Genomic DNA, 19,691 nt, shown 5'->3' with positions numbered 1-19,691 from the left:
AAATGGAACATCAGGGATTAGTTTGTTTCTCATGCACATTGTCTTGGTAAGATTCAGCTGCAGTCAAACCTTTCCACACTCGTGGTTGAAGTTGGCCAGCATTTGTGCCACTTGGCTAATGTTTGCTAGAACGATGTCATCAGCGATGCAGAGGTGGTGTAGTTGCCTACTATCTCTCTTCACTCCATTCCTTCCGATTCCAGTCGTCGCATGATGTTCTCGAGGGTGGCACTGAAGAGTTTCGGTGAAATGGTATCACCCTGCCAAACCCCTCTCTTTACGTCAATTATCACTTCCTTGTAGAATGTGTTTGAATGCCCTGTTTGGCTAGGGCTTCAATGACCATTTCAGTCTCAACAGAATTGAAGGCCTTCTTTAAATAGATGAACATTAGCCAGAGCGGCGTCTTGAACTCTTGTGAAACTTCAGTGAGCTTGGTCACTGTGTGGATATGGCCAATCATGCTGAATCCTTTTCATAACCTGGCTTGCTCGCATGGTTGTCCTTCATCTAGTGTTCTGCCAATTCTATTCAGGATGACTCGAGTGAACAACCTGTAGATGATGGACAGCAGGCAGATTGGGCGATAGTTGCCGATGTCATGGATGTCTCCCTTCTTGTACAACAGAACGGTCCTGATGGTTTTCCATTGGGATGGAACTTTGCATTTGGACAGGTAGCATGTGAAGAGACTAGCCAGTATATTGACGAGTACTGGCAGCAGATTCTTCAGGTGTTCAGGTCTGACCTTGTCTAGACCAGGTACTATATGCATCTTTACTGACCCAGCCACCATCACACTCTACCAAGCCATTACCATGCTCTAGGCCACTTTCCGGACACTTGGTCTGAACCTCACACATGAATGAAGCCCCACACAACCAGGAAAAGCAAAACTTTGTGACCTTGGTCTTCAGGCTCAACGGGCCCTGGAAACAGAGATCCTCTGCCTGCTTCCACTAATCTCTGGCACCCAAGGGATCATACCCAGATGACCGCACCCTATCAGGGTCAGATAAATACCTAATCAGCTGACTTCCACTACCTGGACACCGCCATGCTCCAGGCTGCTTTCCAGACACATCATAAGATACTTAATACACATTTTCCACAATTACTGCACCATATTTGATGAGGTTTAAATATGGTGTAAACCATGGGAACACCTGTAAGGGCGATTAGAGGCTGCCCTAAAAGACTCCATCACTCTCAGAGAGAGCCTGCCAAGGTACCTAGAGTATCCTGCCTGCCTGGCAGAGCCTGAGAAGCTACCTGTGGTGCATTTGATATATCAAAAACAGTAACAACAATGGGCCTCATTCCCCTGACACTGAAAGAGTCCCCAATACAGCAGTATTAAGAAAGATGAGCAAGGAGAGACTGATACAATCTCAGGGACAAACTAGACTGCCAAAACAAAGAAGGACTAAAATGATTATTGTACTTTCAATGCACATACACTAGCATCGGAACATTCCATCGAGGACCTGATAGTGCAAGCGCAGAAGATCAAGTATGACATCATTGGTCTGATCAAGACGAGAAGGCATCGATCACATCACGCCATTTTCAACATTGGAGAAGAACTGTTCCTCAGAACATGCAACAATAGAGGCAGAGGGGGTGTTGGTGTCCTTGTCAACATGAACTTGACCATGAACATTGATTCATTTGAATGCCTAACAACCCAAATTGGATGAGTATGCTTGAATAGATGTGGCTCACTGCTGGCAGTTTCTATCTTCATTGTCTACACACAAACATCCAACATCTTCATGAAGAAGAAATTGAGAAATTCTACATGGAGCTGGAGAAGTTCTATAAAGAAGACCACACCTTCTGTAAGATCTTTGTCGGTGATTTCAATGCCAAGATAGGACCAAGAAGGTTGCCTGAAGAACCCCACATCAGGACTCATGGCCTAGAATGGAATGAACAGGGTGAAAGACTGTCTGAATTCATCATGTCGACCAAGACCATCCATGGTAACTCACAGTTCCAGAAGGCCGAATCTAAACATTGGACATGGGAGTCTCCCGGTGGACAGTTCCACAATGAAATTGACCACATCATATTCAATTGATGGTTTTGCCTGACCAATGTTGCTGTTGTCCCAAAATTTCAAACGGGATCAGACCACTGTTTCCTTTGTGCAAAATTCTACTTCACAGAACAGGGAGAAAGGACTGCAAAGTTTAAGTTTAAGAAGAGAACTCTTAGAATGACCACCAACTGGGAGCTCTTTTGCACTATTGCGGCAACATGGGAAGATGTTGTCATTGACAACATTGACTAGGAATACGTTTGACTGGTTCAGCATCTCCATGACTGCGCGGAATGCCGAGAATGGGAAAGCTACAAACAGACACCTGTCTTCGGAAACTCTCGAGCTTATTCGCCAATGTGGTTTGGCATGAGCCTCAGGCAACCACAAGCTAACTTCTGAGCTTGCAAAGCTGTGCAGAGAAGCGATAAAGGAAGACCTCAAAGAGAAGAGCAGCAGTGTTGGCCAATGTGGCAGAAGACAGGAAAAGTATTTGCAATGCTTGCCTGTCCTTCACCAAATACAAGACCAAGATGACTGCCCTCCAACACACACACATACACAGAATAATAGGCCACCAGCCAGCAGGTCAGGAAGCCCAGGAAGGAGACTCCAGTGGCTTGAATATTCCACATGTGCACATGTGTGTTCATCTGTGTGTATGCTTGTGTATGTGTTATATTTGGTAAGTTATGTATGAGCTTGCTTGGATATATATGTGCTGCTTGATATATGTGCATCCCCTTGGTGTGTATGTGGATGTATGTATGCCTGGGTATGTGTGTACTGCTGGATATGTGTGTACTTCTGGGTATGTGTGCATGTGTATGCATACCTACATTTGTTGTTGGGTGTACATGTGTGTAAATACACACATATGTGTGTGCATTGCTTTGTGCATGTGTATACATATGTGTACACGTGCACATATGTGGTAGTGTAAAGAGGAAGCTGTGTGTAGTGGATGTGTGTATTGCATGTGCAGTGTGAGTGTGTGTGTTGCGTGGCTGTGAGCATATGTGAATGTGAGGAAGGGGAAAGGCTCAGACTTAGAGGAAAACATGAGCTCTCGGAGAGATAATTGCTCTAAAATGTCAGTGCTCTCTCTGTGATCTGGTGGCCTTCCTCTAAAAGGACCAATTTGCCACCTTTTCTTTTGTTCCTTCTCAGGGTGACAGCCAAACAAATGGAGATGTATGAATGAGGCTGGGGGCGGGGTGGAGGGGCTGCTTGGGAGGGAGCAGCCTGCGGCAGGCGAGGGGCTCTCCTCTCTCGCCCACCCTGGTCAGCCTGCTGCAGAGGCGGTTCCCTTCCCACCACTGTGCGCTGATGTGCCAAAGGTAAACCCTGTGCCAGAGGGTGAGCCCTCGCAATGGGGCACGTGGACTCTCTGGCTCTCTGGCCTGCAGTGCTCCTCAGGGCACCAGTGGTGGAGGGATCAGCCCCCTCAGTTGAGAGAGGCAGTCCCACCTCTTTCTCTTCCCAGTTTCCCGTCCACTTTGGGAAACTGCTCTTCTGGCTGTGCTGGATAGTCCCTGTGGGGTGTGTGGCAGTGCTTTGCATATGTGTGCTGTGCATGCCCATGTCTGTGTGTCCACGGGCTGTGTATGATCTCGTGTGGGAACAACATGTGTGTGCTATGCACATGTGTACTCTGTGCACGGGTATATGTGTGTGGTATGAAGCATGTCTGGGCATGTGCTGATGCTGATGGGAAAAGAACAAGCCAGGATGTGCCCTATGTGTGTGGGCCAGACCCTGGGGCACTGCAGAGATCTCTAGGAGAGGTAGTGAGGGTAGGCTGCATTGTTAATGTGATGAGTTTTGTAGGACCGTCCTTTAGCCAGTCTGTTGATCCAAAGGCAGCCCCAGAATTGGCCAGGAATCAGCCAACTGGGGAAGAGCCTCTTGGCTGGAGTGGTGAGCCATAGGGGAAGGCAGTGTCTCTGAGGGGTTTCCTTCATCAGGTGAACCAGCTTCCTTCTGTGGAATGACTGAGACCAGCATTGCACACGCCTTGCCAAGCTCTGCAGCCTCTTCCCTGTGCCTGGACAGGCTCTCCCTTGCTTGGTGGCAGGGCTGTGGGAGGTGTAAGGAGCTTTGAGAACAAATGGATCTCGAGTGCCTGATTTCTTTGACTATTTCTCACCACATTTCCCTCTTCAAACTTGTGCCCGTCCCATGGCCCCTGGTCCTACTGGCGGGTCCACTAGCTTCATGCCCTGCCTTGGGCCCCTGTTTATGCAACATTCAGCTGTGGTCCCTTGGAATGTGGGGAGCACAAAGCGAGGTGGAGGATGGATCAGAGAGGCCGTGACATCAATCAAGTGCTTCCCAAGAGCCCCTTGTAAAGCTGGGAGGACAGGCAGGGAGCAGCTAGTCAAGAAACCCCCACTCCAGGGAAGGAAACCTGCTAAGCTGCTTCTAACCTCCCTCTCCTCAGCCCTGTGGGGACCAGGATGGGCCCCAGCACCCACCCAAGGCCCAGGGGTGAGGGGCTGGGAAGTGGCGAGGATGTAGGCACATTGGAAAGGAAAGGAGGGGTTGGAGAGTAGATCATTTGCCGAGAACCATGCCATCCTTAGCCGTCTTCCCCTCTTCCCATTATCGAGACAGATGTGCACCTGCCCCTGGGGCCTTTCCATGCCAGGGGGACGCGGCTTTTCCCATGTGCTGTGCACTAGATCGCTCATTTAAGTCAAGGTTTAGCCCGCGTGGCCAGCTGCAGAAAGCCTGCCTCGCAGTTGAAGATTCAAGGCTTAATTTTTTTCCCTTCAAAAAGGCGGGTACCGTGGGGGCAGAATGGCTGACACCTCTGAGCACTGGACTAATTCGGGTCAATGAAGAGTGGCTGTGTGTGAATGAAGTTCCTCAGGACTGCTTGCAGAGAGCCCAGAATTTAAAGGGACAGAGCATGTGTTTTCGCCACTTTAATAAATCCCCATGATGCTCTTCCCAACCAGGGCACCATCTGGATGGCTCACAAAAGGGGGAAAATAGGCTCACTGGGTTGCTTTGGCAAAACAGACACGGGCAGCCCCTGTCCTGCTAAGCACAGCCCCACCTCTGCTGCCTCCTCCTTTTTGTGGGCTCTTTGGACTTAACCAGACCAGGGTCCTGCATGCTGCCCTGTGCCCTGGTTCCTTTGGGGGACCAGGTCCTTGCTAGCGCCCCTTAGCACTTTCTCTGCTGCCCATTAGTTGGTTTGGGAGGTGGCGTTTCCTCCCTGATGGAAACAGAAAATTGATATCAAGTCTGATGAGAAAAGGAGGGGGTGGCATTTCCATTAAGCTTTCCCTGTTGGTGAGTTTCCCCCTCGAAGTCTCTTGGCTGAGTAGAGAATGTTTGCGAATGGGACCCTTTGTGTGCCGGAACCCTGCCTCCAAGCGCCAGCGGGTCCCTGCAGCTCTCTGGCTGACCTTTCACAAAGATTCCCTTTATTTCAATCATTGATTCTTTAATGGCATCTAATGATGATGTAAGGGAGCTGCCGGCTTGGAGTTTCAGCGCTATTGATTGCTTGTTAAAGAGCCACATGGGACCAGAACATTCCTGCCGGTGTTCCCAGGTGCTCTGGCCTTGGGTCCTGGGTCCCTGCCCCAGCCCTTCACCCCTTAGGAGCTCCCCTTTTATGCAGCTCTGACAACCCCTCCGGGACTCCTGCCCTCCTCCTTCTACCATCCAGCAGGGTAGGCTCATCCTTTGCCTCGGTGTCATTCCATATTCCTGTCCTCCAGCTCAGCCCTCCCCTGGGCCCCGTCTCCCCATCCCGCCCCTCACCTGAGAGCCGAGGGCATCTCCGTCTCCTTGTTTGTGACCCCTCCTCGTCCTGAATCCCTGCTCTCTGTGTACCTGTAACACATTCTCACCCCTCTTTGTCTAAATCCTACCTGAACTCTCAAGACACATCTCAAATATCATTTCAAATGTCAAATAACAGAGTGATCTTTACAAAATAGAAATCAGATCATGTCATTCTTGTGTTTAAGAGCTGTAAGGGCCCTGGCTGCCCTTTGAGCACCGCCCGAGTTATGCCCCAGGTCCTGGTATGCAGCCGCCGTGCTGTGGATCTTGGGCCAGGCCTAGTTCTCCCTCCTGGGCCCCAGCACTTGCTGTCCCTTGGCTGCTACCGTGCTCGCTTGCGTCCGGAGTTCACCCGGTCTCTGCTCAACATCCCAAAAATCTCCCAGAGAGCTTCCCAGAGCCCTACCCCCAGTGAATACCCTGCTGCAGGCCCAGCCCTATGAATGCATCCTGTGAACAGAGAGGCAGAGCATCGAGAACCCGGGGCAGTGGAGGCAATGCAGGTGGCCCAGGCAGTCATATCTGTAAAGGGAAGAGGGATTGGAGGTTAGATGGAGATGCTATATGGGAAAATCCCGCTCTCTGCTTGCTTTGAGGCTGCACGGGGCCCTCCAGCCTAGGACATGGGGTATCCAGTGGTTAGTTGGACCAGTCTTGGCAAGGAAACTGGCCAGGTCCAGCTGGAGGGGAAATGTTGAAAATAACCCAGGAGCAGAGGGGTCTGCCACTTTCAGGAGCCCGTTGACCGGGCCAAGCCTGCCCTGGACCCCAGGTTTAACGGGGTGCATGGGCTCAGTCCCCTCTTGGAACACATTTTGTGGTGTCAGCTGCTCTGTTGGTAAGCTGTTGGGACGGCAATGGAAACACCAGTGCAGCGCCTGTGACTCTCTGATCCCCCAACTTGGTTTTCTTCTTTGCATGTTTCGTCTTCTGGACTGAGGTGGTTGTGCTTATCTTCTTGTCTGATGCCAGCCCCCACCCAGGACCCCCACTGAAATGCAAGCTGGTGGTGGCCCCGTTCCCAGCTGCATCAGCCCACCCTGTGCCAGTATGGGGGACCTGCAGCTGGGTGCTGTGCAGTGCCCGTGCGCTGACTGAGCAGAGGCCTCAGTCACTTTGTTCTGATCCCATATTTTCTTGCAGTGATACAATGGATTCATTGACATATAGCTACAATGATTTGCTAAGCCGTTTTGGATAGTCCAGAAATCACTGTATCACTGCCGTCCCGTTGCTCATCCATTTGCTCAAGCAGGCACCAGTAATGTCTCCATTGTGAGACTTGTTGTTACTGTTTTTGGCATATCGAATATGCCACGGGGAGCTTCCCAGGCTCTGCTGTGCGGGCGGGATACTCTCAGTGGTTTGCCGGGCTCTCCGACAGGGATGGATGAATTGAACCCAGGTCGGCCGTGTGCAAGGCAAACACCCTACCCTCTGTGCTATCACTCCAGCCTGGAAAATAATGAAAAAAGAAAAAACCAACAACAACAAAAATTTTTTTTTGGTGGTGGGAAGAGGTGCCAAAAATCAGCCAAAGGCTGTATCTCAATTTTTGGTTCAGAAAATTCAGTTTCCACATTTTTCAGTCTCTGTGCGAGGGAGGGTGAGAAGGAGGGTCCTGACTTATGAGGTAGGTTCCTGTGAGAATTTGGCTCCTGAATCAGTCTGCTCCCACCATGCTTATAGGCAGCCCTTTGCCTCTCTGGTGACCACAGCCTTAGCGCTATGATGCCCCATTTCCTGTGTCACTTGACTGTCCCTGCCTCTGACTGCCTCCCTTGTCACTGTTTCCTGTGGGGTGACTGGAGGCTCTAATCCTGGGAACTAGAACTGAACTCCTAGATCAGAACCTGGGAACTAGATCTGAACCCCTCCAGGCCTGTTGTTTCTCCCCTGGGAGTCAGTAATTGTGGACCCATGGGTGTGGGATTCGCACCAGAGAAGGGAGGGCAGCGGTTCTGATCTGCCAAGCTGGTGGTGGATTAGGGCAGTGAGATTCAGGGGTCCCTCCTCCTGCAAGCTCTCCATGAGTTCATCCTCTGTACCAGCAGCCCCCTCTCCCCCCCGCCCCTCACCTTCCCAGAAGCCCCTCTCATGGATTCTTCTTCTGGTTCTGTGTGAGGTTGCCTGGGGAATAATTTCAGGGATAGAGTGATGTCTGGTATCTAGATGGTCTCCATGGGATTAAAAAAAGCAGATGGTTGGGAATTTAGGAGAGACGAGACAGCGTGGCAGAACAGAATAGAGTGCTATTTCTTCCTGGGAAATGCTTCCTGTCAGGTAAACACCAGCAAATCAAAAACCAATTCTGCAGAGGGATGATTTTGCCTTCCAAAAGATGAAATTACAAAAGCTAAGAAACAATGTGCACCGTTGAGAAAGCCCAAATAAAATTGTGCTGCAAAATGTGTGTGTTTTATGTGTGTTCTGAACCCGGGTGAGTGTAACATGAAGTGGTAATTACGGGCACAGTGGCAGATGTCAGGCCCAAAAGTGTCCATTTTGCTCGCTATGTTGGGCGTCTGTTAGGCAGCTCCATGCAGAACTGCAGCTGTCAAGTACCCCTCTGTGGGCGTTTGCGAGGCCCGCATCTCCTGGCTTGTCCTGAGGAAAGGCATCTGAGCGAGTCTCGAGTTTCACAGCCTGAAGGCTTGTGCCCAGGTAGGGGACTGAAAGGAGACGCAGCCTGGGCATTTTGTTCCTTTGTCTGACTGGACACGGCTGAGCTGAGCTGAGGCCGGGTACCCTCAACTGTCCTCCAGCCTGAGAGCTCCGGGCAGACTAGTGCAAGAGGCCAGACCTGAGCAGCTGCCGGGCCACATTTAGTACCATCAGCAAAGAGTCAAACTCTGTTTCAAATAAATTTCACCCAGGGCAGTAGGACAGGGATGTGGGCTCTTATTTCCTCTCCTTGGCTGATAACAATAGACAATTGATTTCCTGTCCAAAGCTGGGCACTCCAGCAAAATTAAAAGAGTCATATCTCTAGGAAAATAATATTGTAATCTCACTCAACCCCATCTCTAGCGTGAATCAAACAGTTTGTGTTTTCTGGTCTTCTAGAAACCTGCTGGTGATTTCATTTCCTCTCTGTTTGCTTGCTCTCTGAATCCTTGTTGGGATCCTAACACCCTTGTGTGTGACTTGCACGAGCTCCCTTCATGTTCTGTACAAACAGCTTCTCTCTGACCTGTACAACTTTTTTGATCTATACATCTTCCCTCTCTGACCTACAGACTCCTCCCACCCCATCTTACAACCTTCCTCTCTGACCTGCACAGATACCCCCACCTTGACCTGTACTATCTCCCTGTGTAACAGGCTAACAGGCTCAATCCACTTTTATAACCCCTACTGCCTCTCCTGATGAGCACAAACTCCTTATTGAGAGAAGATAGTAATCACATTGAGTGTGGCTGCTTTTACAGATGTGGCAGCTTCAATAGCTTTACTCTTATTTCCCAGCCTGGCTGGGATTTTTTAAATTACTTTTGTTTTGGGGGCCACACCTGACAGTGCTTCAGTGCTCTCAGGGATCACTCCTGGTGGTGCTTCAGGAAGCTTATGGGGCTTGGGGGCTTGACCCTGGTTGGCTACGTGAAAGGTAGACACCCAGTCACAAGCAGACAGATCTTTAGATGTGATGGCAGAGGCAGGCGGAGATTTTGATTATTCATTCATTTATTTTTTTGCTCTTTGGGTCACACCCAGTGATGCTCAGGAATTCCTGGCTCTGCACTCAGGAATTACTCCTGGTAGTGCCTGGGGGACCATATGGGGTGCTGGGGATAGAACCCGGGTCAGCCACGTGCAAGGCAAACGCCCTACCACCTGTGCTATGGCTCTGGCCCCGATCTTGATCTTTTGTCTAAGTCCTTTGACACAGGGACACATATCTATCCTCCCTGCTTCCTTTCTCAGACTGTACCTTATTTCTCTGTGACTGAGGTATGGACACTGTCTGTCTAGTCCCACACTCTCCTGGTCCTTGTCAAGTGACAGGAAGAAATGAACTGTGACTCCAGCCTTGATAATACCTAGCAGGGTCCTGGCAGGAGGAAAGGGATGTGTTTGGACAAGGTAAAGGGTTTGAGTCAGGAGCAGAGTGCCTGTAGCGAAACAGACCAGCAAGGTAAGACTGGTGACCTTAGAGGAAGTTCCTGCCTGCCGTATGCATGATCAAGACCCTCTTGGCGAGCCCCTGATTCCTGCTCTCTAAACTCAACAGACCAGACTCGGATTTGGGCTCACCTTTGGCCAATGACCAGCTTGTGGAGCTTTCAGTTTCTTTGTTGTGAAACAGGCGACAGCCTTCGGGGGCATCTTCAGAAGAATTGTGATTAGTGATGCATCTGGTATTTCCCAGTGTCAACCTGTCAATGGCAAAACAAGCCACTTGGGACATGGCACTGCGGTACTGCAGTCAGGGGTGGGTGAAAAGAAGAGAGGTGTTGAAGGGTGGGGTTACAGAGTCACCAGCAACGACCTTTCCCCGTTTCTCAGTTCTGCCCAAGGACAGATGTTGTATGTGCTGCTGTGCTGCTGCTGCTGGTGATTTTACAAAGACCTTCAAGTCTTCGCCAAGGACTTGCGTGACTGCCTGGCAGAGCCGGGTCTGACAGCGCCTGCACAGCGCTCCCTCAATTGTTTGGGTATCTGCTTGACTTTGGGGTCAGCCTCTCATTGGATAAATCATAGCGGCACTAGATCAATTGTCAAGGTTTGGCCAACTCATTGGAGAGCCTGGATTCATGTTGTGCCATTTCTTCTTCGCGTCGCAATTCTTCCTAAGGAATGTGGTGTCAGAATTTTAGTGCCTCATATTTCCTGCAAATGATAGCACTGAGCTCACAGTGTGCTGGAGACACAGCTTCACGTCGTGTGGTTTGATTTGCTCGGCTCCCAGCTCCGTGCGCCTTTGAAGCTGCAGCTGCATGCGGACGTGATGGCATTTTGGCTAATGGCTGTGAGCGGGGCATTTGTGTCTGCGCAGATAGCCATTCATTTCGGACAGAACACATGTTCCTTGTTTTTCACGTGGCTTCAGTGATCAGAATGAGAAAGCTCTGTTTCTTTAAAAGCACTTGGTTTGAAATGGTGTTTGTTTCCTTCTATTTGTTACTGATATCAGAGGGAGTATCACACATGTTTTGTGGTGATAGGGATCACAAAGGCAGTACTGGGGGGGTCACACATGGGGAGTTAGTCAGGGCTCTGGAGTCAGAGTGTAATCAAGGTAGGAGTTATGCTAATGAAACACGTCCTCATCCCCCACCCCGAAGTGAAGTACTTTTTATATGGAAAAGATGTCACATGTTGGAGACATTACATTTAGAGTTGGAGACATTATATTGCATCGGAAAATTCTGGTCTTCCCACTTAAGTATGTATCTGTTCTATTCCACCCCTGAGCTCTCTCCATAATTGCCAAGACTTTGATCAGGATGATTACCTCATTTTTCTTTACATTTACATTTTTCAATTCTGTCTCTCCCTATTTGTCTCCATTTTCGTCTCCTTCTCTCAGTTCTAGTAATGCTTTACTCCCCAAGATCATCCAACTACCAGTACTTTTGAGCATTTAATGCTTGATGTTTTGGAACTTGGTGTCTCCACTGACCCTTATAGGGGTGTGTGGTGTGAGCATGGCAGGGTCTCACTCCCTGTTTCCAGTTCATTAACTTTCCTAACATTATTTAACGGTTCTAAAGAAGCTGCTTCACACTAGGTCCTCCCTTAAGAGCTTGACGTATACTGACTTTACATGTCCATACACTGTACATTTACACATTCTGCTTACTTTATCTTACAATAAACCGACAAGTAGCTTCTATCACCCTAATTTTACTGACTTAAATTAAAGTAGAGGCAAGACCAGCCCGTCGGATAGCATTGGTTTGTCCTTTCTGCTTTGCAACAGGGAGCTTAGGCTTATTGGGTTGCTCCCTTCACAGTGCTCCCATTCCTCTGTGTTTATTTGTAACTTCTTTCTTTGTGCTCTGTTAACTTGTAAGTATTGTTTTTCTCTTCTTAAGTCCTTTACATAGTTAATTCAGAGCAATGTCATTTTTGTATGGACACAGGAGGGCAGTTAATGCTATGCTTTAGTAACTTGGGAGTCAGTTGATCAATTGACTCTGAATGATATTTACCTCCTGAACATCTGTTGTTCTCTCAACTTAAAACCTCAGTTGCCCTTACTTCCTAGCAACCCCAAAGCAGGGCCCCAATGAGGGACTGGATGGACCCAGGGCAAGTGGTGAGCTATGTGCTACCCTGGCATTGAAATGGGCCTGATGTGCCATAATGCTTAACAGTAAGTTAAGAGCTTGGTCATGAACAAATGCTGTCATGATCCAAAAAGCAATAACTAGATTTAGACCCTGCTAGGGTTAAGAGTGATTAATCAGGCCTGAGCACTATAGTCTTGAGTCTGTGATGAGATGGTTCTAGGAAGCTGCCCTACAAGCTCAATGTATCTCTTATTATGTTCATATAAAATAACTAATATTAGCCCTGTAGCACTGTCATCCTGTTGTTTATCGATTTGCTCGAGTGGGTACCAGTAACATCTTCATTGTGAGATTTGTTGCTACTGTTTTTGGCATATCAAATATGCCACGGGTAGCTTGCCAGGCTCTGACGTGAAGGTGGGATACTCTTGGTAGCTTGCCGGGCTCTCTGAGAGGGACAGAGGAATTGAACCTGGCTTGGTCACATGCAAGACAAGATGCTGTGCTATCACTCCAGCCCAACTAATATTAAGAAGTAGAATTAAGATTTTAATCAAGATTTTTTTTTAGAGATGGAATTATGTTTAATTGCATTTACTGAAATATATGCTCAAGCAGAATTCACATTTCAATTCTGACCAGCGGCAGTCATAGCAGACTCTATAGAATAAAGGCAAGTATCTCAAGAGCAGAAAATCTGGACTTTCATTCTTTTTAAATTTTATTTTATATTTTTGTTTTTTGGGTAACACCCGGCAATACTCAGGGGTTACTCCTGGCTCTGCATTCAGGAGTTATTCCCAGGGTGCTCAGGGGACCATGTGGGATGCTGGGAATGGAACCGGGTTGGCTGTGTGCAAGGCAAACGCCCTACCCGCTGTGCTATGGCTCCAGCCCCATGGACTTTCATTCTTTGTCCTATGCCTGGAGTAGTGCTTGACAAAAGTGGGTACTTGGAGTTATGTAATGGATTGATAAAATATTGGAGCATTTAATAAATGTTAATTAAGTTATTGGACTAAGGAGAAGAGGAACACCCCTAGGTGGTGTTTCCACCCTTGAGCCTGATGGGCGGTCAGGAAGGGCTTTTTTATGTTGATTTTGCTACTGCACTGCGTGTAGCCCAGAATTCTGGGGATGGAGAGCTGAGAGAGTTGGAGGGGAGGAGAGAGAGAGCAGGGCAGCAAGACGGAGCATGGAGAGATGAGTGTTAGGGCGCGGATCGAAATCTCCCTGTAACAACAAAGAGACTCCAGAGACTGCAACCAGCAAGCAGGGTTTATTGTAAGACTGGCTAGCCAGGGTCCAGCCACCTACGCAGACACGCAGTTCCAGCAGGTTGGGCAAGACCCGGAGCTTCTCCAAAGGAGATCTTATATAGGCCTTCCCTGGCCGTTACAGCAGAGCCCGCACATTTCATAGCCAATAGATTTGTAATATTGCAAACTTTCTTAACCAATCCATTTAAAAGGACATCACTCCTTAGCCTATGGTTTTAGAGGTTAGTATTTGCGCCAATATTCAGGAATGTCCTGGTTCTGGGGGCAGTCCTGGGTCCTGTGATATGGGTCTTGTGATATGGGTCTTGTTATCTGGTCTGACCACCACCCTTCTTGCGACCCAGGGTGCCTGTATCCAAATTCCTTGCTCAGGGACAGATAGACAAGTTATTCTACAATGCCGGCTCCTGTAAAAAGAGTCTTAAGAAAGCTAAATAGATTCCTGTGGTCTGTCCTCACAATGAGCAGGAGAGACAGGAGGAGACGGGAATGAAGGGCAGTGTGATACTAGAATGGGGGGCTCAGAGAGACTGGAACAGGTGCGTGGGGAGAATGGGATAAATGGCAACTGATCAATCAACCGGCTTGGCCCTCCTTTCCTCTTCCATCTGCCCCATGGCGCGAACCCTCCCGGCTGGGCGAGCGGATCGAGACCACCCAACCCAGGTGGTGAAGGGGAGAGTGGTCGGAGCCTCCACTGGCCGTCCCAGAGATTAAACACAGCCCCTTGCTTAGTGTCAGGCAGTTAAGATGTGGTGGAGACAGAAGTCCAGCCAGGTGGCCAGGTAGAGGTTTGAACTCTTAATCACTCCAGGATGCCCTCAGATTAGCTGCCGCACTCAATTATGTGCTAACTCCATTATGTTCAACTTATTTAGATGCTCTTTTGGGTCCATGTTCTGTTTAGCCTCCCTACTATGTTTTTGCTCACATACTTCCTTCACTTATTTGCAGTAGCTTAGTTTCAACATACACTATATTATGAGTTTTTTCTTTGAGTATTTTATTTCCTTGGGCCAGAGAGTTAGCTCAACTGGCTGAGTGCATGTTCTCATGCAGGGGGCCTGGAATTAATCCCCAACATCACATGGTTTCCACAAGCTCTACTGTAAGAAATACAAACCTGTGTGCACAGAAGGGGGTGATGTGTGTGTTGTTCGTGGGCTCTCGGGGCGGCTCTCTCTCTCTCTCTCTCTCTCTCTCTCTCTCTCTCTCTCTCTCTCTTGCCACTTGCAATGCGATCGGTGCTCTTGAGCTGCTGTGTAAGGACCGGAGCAGGATGGCTCCTCCTTGTGCTCTGCTTCTGTGTGTGCCGCTGTGTTCTCTTCTGTCTGTCTCTTTATCTCTGTCTCTGTCTCTGTCATCTCTCTCTGGTCTCTTCCAACCTCTCTCTGTCTGTCGTCTCTCCTCTGGTCCCTTCTGGTCTCTCTTCTTCTGATCTCTCTCTCCAGAGCCTTTCTGCTTCTCTCCCTGGAGCCCTTCTCGCTCTCACTTCTGACTCTGACTCTTACTTCTGACTCGCTTTGTGCTCTTTCCTTCCCCTGCTTCTGGCTTCGATGACTCCCTGATTCTCTTTTGCTTTGTGCTCTGTTCTGTCTTCTCCCTACTTCTCTTACAGTCTTAGTTTATATTGCAATCACATAGGGTGGTGACACAAAGGTGGGTTGAACATTAACACATCAACAAAGAGGGGTAAGACCATTTCTCCAGGAGATTAACAAAATCTCATCTAAGAAGATTACTCCAGATTACTAGGAATCCAATTAAGGGCGGGATCCCATCCAGGGTGTGTCACTTTATTCTTTCCTTAGCTAGTAATCCACTTAATAAGTTATAGTAAATTTATTTCTAGCAATGTCATTTTTTTATTTCTAGCAATGTCATTCTGTATGAGCACAGTAAGAGATATATCAAACTTAAAGTTTGGTTCTTCCTGAGGACATCTCACTATATATTCCAGACTAGTCCTCAGGCCAGGTTAGTCTTCCTAACCCCAGCAGGGTCCTAGTCTCGTTGTTACTTTTGGATCATAACAGCATTTGTCTATGACCATGTTCTCAACTTATAGTTGAGTATTTTGTGCTTTGGCCTGGCCCATTTCGATACCAGGGTAGCTCACAACTTGCCCTGGGGCCACTCAGTCCCTAGTTGGGACCCTGCTTTTGGGGTGCTAGGAACTAAGGGCAATTGAGTTGAGAAAGCAGATGCCCAAGGAGTAAATATTATTGGAGTCAATCAGCTCCCAAGTTACAAAGCATAATATTAGCTGTCTTCCTGTGTCCATACAGAAAGGACATTGCTTTAAGGTAAACTAAGTTCCCTGTGGCAAGGCTGAAAGGACAAACCCAATGTTATCCTACACTCTACTAGAAGTGACAGCTGAGCATAGTGTCACCAGGCGTGGTCCCTAAACAAAAACTGATTTTTCTCTTGCTGTTTTTGATTTTTCTAGATTACCTTCATAATAAATTCTACATAATAGAAATTTTATTGGGTTGCATTGAATCAATAAATTAGAGAGACAATGTATATTCTTATCAGCTCTTCTGATATACTGTCTTTATCCATTTGTTCAAATCTTAGGATACTCTCCTGGAGTATGACTTATAACTTGACATACTTTTTATAATTCTAGATATTCAATTCTTCTATCATGAATAGTGTTCTTGTTTTTAAACTTTTTATTGATCAATACAAGAAATGATTTATTTTTATGTTCATATTTATGGGATTTAAGAATTACTCAATTTTGGGGATCTTTTTCTAGGTAGCCAATGATGTATATATATATATGTATGGACTAGAGCAATAGCACAGCAGGTAGGGCATTTGCCTTGCACATGGCCGACCCTGGTTCGATTCCTCTGTTCCTCTTGGAGAGCCCAGCAAGCTACCAAGAGTATCCTGCCCACAAGGCAGAGCCTGGCAAGCTACCCATGGCGTATTGGATATGCCAAAAACAGTAACAGGTCTCACAATGGAGGCGTTACTGGTGCTTGCTCCAGCAAATCAATGAACAATGGGGTGACAGTGCTTTGTATATGTATGTATACACACATATACATATATATTTCGAGTTCACAATGTGGGTGCACAATGAATGCATTCAGTGGCTGGGAACTCCTCCGTGGCTTCCTCAGCAGAGGAACAAAGAGGCAGGGATCACGGTTAGATGGTAAAAATAGTTTACCTCATTTAATACAGAGCTTCTAGCATACTTAACAGGACATCTGAGAGGATTCGAGGTATAGGACTGCATGTAGTGATCACTTTCAGAAGTAAAGCATTTTGGCGGAGGCAATTCTTTTGGGGGGATTAACTCAAGGAGATGCTCTGTCTCCCAGGGACATCTGTATTGCTTTTCTCTTTCCCTTTAGTTGTACATATTACACAATTAACTTTACTTTTATTAATACTTGCAGTTATTTGGATAAACACAGTAAGAGATACAGATTCCAAAACTTAGTTCTCTGGGCAACAAGGGCAAAAGAGGCTTTTTTAACTGTAAATTCTAAACTAAGACCTAAGGATGTTTCAGCTTGTCCTTCCCCATGGCAGTCCTGTCTCTTAAGTTATAATGGCTTGCATCAAAACTGTGCTTTTTTGCTTTCTATACTGTCCCATTTCAATGCCGTGGTAGCTTTGCTGCTCATCCTGGGTCCATCTAAGGCCCCTGGTGGAGCCCCCTCCCCTTTTGGGGCTTTAGGAACTACATACATGACAAAGTCCAGAGTTACCAGAAAGTTTGACTTATAAGTAAACAACCCTGACTTGGGGAATTGTGATAATTAGAGGTAAAGAAAAAAGGAAATATTAAAGATAAACTCAGGAGATTAGGGGTGTTTGCAAGAGCATTGTAAGCTTCTCTGGGGGGAGGAAAAGGGACAATTCACTGACGAAGCCTAAAACACTTAGGGTTAATATTCGATGTATACACACATATAAGTGTTTTTCCTTTAAACACTTTTCTTGTGGGCTGAAGATATTGGCCCAGAGGACAGCATGGTCTTCCCCACAGGCACCGTGAGAATTCTAGCAATAATTTACTGTTGAATATTGCCTACTGGACTTTCTGTTCCAGGTGATATTTTTAACCATATTAAAAAAGAGTTTCTCTTTCTGAGCTTATTAAAAAGTTTCAGCAAATGCCTTTCCAGAACCTATTGACACGATCATAGTGCTTTTCTATGCTGATTTGTATTTATAATGAATAGATCTCTTAAATGGCCAAGAATGCCTGCTCTTGGATTAAACCTTAATTAATTTCTGTGTGTTTCTGATGCCTTTCACATACCACAATAGCATTTTATATCTAATGTTTGCATCTGTATTCATAAAGTATAACTTTCTTTAGTTACTCTTTTGATCCGTCCTTTCTCTTGCTCTGATTTTGAGGATTTGCTAACTTAGGGAAATGGATGAACAAGAAAAATGCCATCTTATGTGTTCACTGGAAACATTTATCTGTTATGGAAATATATGTTCCACAAAAGCCTAAAGCTTAGCCTGGAAAACAGCTGGAGTAGAACCTACTGATAAGTAATTCTTGAACAGCGATTTCAATTTCACACATAGTATTTTGTCTATTGCTTATTGATTCAATTATGGTGACTCATTTTCTTGCTAAAGAGAAAAACATATTGTTTAACCATCAGCATCCCAAATAAGACATATGTATTGATCTTTCCTATGTGAGTGGAAGAAATGGTTCTATTTATTTCCTTTTATCTCTCCTTCCATCTTATAGGTCTTTCCCTACTCACATTGTCTTTGAGCTGTTATTTTAGATTGCAATGTTTTTACCTTTGAGAATTACACATGACACATGCATCTAATTTATAACAGTTATGCATAGTTGCTTGATAAAATGGTTTTAAGACCATTTGCTAGCCTTTTATGCCTTGACTTTTCCATTTTTAAGCCATGATCTTTTCTTTTTTCTTTATTGATGGTCCAGAGCAAGTTGTGTGTGTATGTGGGGGGGCCCTGGTTTTGAAACTTTAGCTGGGTATATAAATTTGGAATCACAAACTCTCCTTTTAACTCTTGCATTTCTGCTTCATTGGTGTTTTCTATCATTGAATAAGTGGAAGGGAAATTCACGCAAGCTATTACATTCTTGTTAAAGAAAACCCATTCCTCCTCAACAGGAATTATGAAAAAACATTAGGATAAAAATCCCCAAACACCATATTTTGCCTTGAATATTAGAATCTTACCATCAGTTCTAGTGGGTTTGTGAAATACTGTTTCCAAATTAGTTTATTTCTATGTATTGTTTAGGTGATTTCAAAGGGTATTTTTCTGACATTCCTTCACATGTATCTTTGTACTCGCAGGATCTACTTTCTTCTCATATCTGATTCTTTATTCTTTTCTCCTGCATACTGGTCTAATTATGTACAACTCCCAATGTTTATTTTAATTTTCTGTACAGTTTTTTGAATGGTACTGGAGGTGTTTTAAATTATTCTGCAACAAAATTTATTGCCTTTATCTTCTTAACTGCCTATTCCTGTTGCTTATCAGTTACAATCTTAATTGATACTTCAATTACTTTATTTTAGAGTTCAAATTTTCTGTAAATAATAGATTTATTTCTTACTTCCTTATCAAAGATTAGATGATCACAAGCATGAAAATATGTAAATCTGTAACTGTACCCTCACAGTGATTCACTGATAAAAATAAAAATAAATAAAATAATAATAGATTTATTAAGATATAATGCATGTATAATAAATTTCATACTTTTGAAATGTACAAATGAACTGATTTTTACTATATTTCCAAACTGTATAACCATCACTACAAAATTTGGACATTATTATTACCCTAAAAAGAAACTGAATACAGATTACCAGCTACTTCCCATTTTTTTCTCCCTTCTTCCCTGGCAACAATGTTCTAATTTTTATTTCTTCAGTTTGCCTATTCAGTATTTCTTCTTTTCTTTTTTGTTGCTGATATTCCATTATATAGGTGAAATATATCTTATTTATCCATAATTAGTCATGAATATGCTCTTTCATTTTGGGGTTATTACAAATAATGCTTCTATGAGGATTTGCGCATTATGTACAAAATATGGATAAATGTTTGCAATTCTCTTGGGTTTAAACCAGAAGTAAAATTACTGGGTTTTATGATAATTCAATGTTTAACATTTTAAAGAAGTGTTAAAATATTTTCCAAGCTGACACATCATTTTATATTCCCGCCAGCAATAAGTGAGTGTACAGATTAACCACATACTCATTAATTCTTGATACTATCTGTCTTTATAAGTTCTGCCATCCTATTGTATGTGAAGTAGTACCTATCATG

The sequence above is a fragment of the Sorex araneus genome, chromosome X (genome assembly GCF_027595985.1).
Source record: "Sorex araneus isolate mSorAra2 chromosome X, mSorAra2.pri, whole genome shotgun sequence".
NCBI classification, from domain to species: Eukaryota; Metazoa; Chordata; class Mammalia; order Eulipotyphla; family Soricidae; genus Sorex; species Sorex araneus.
Note: the sequence above shows the minus strand (reverse complement) of the source record.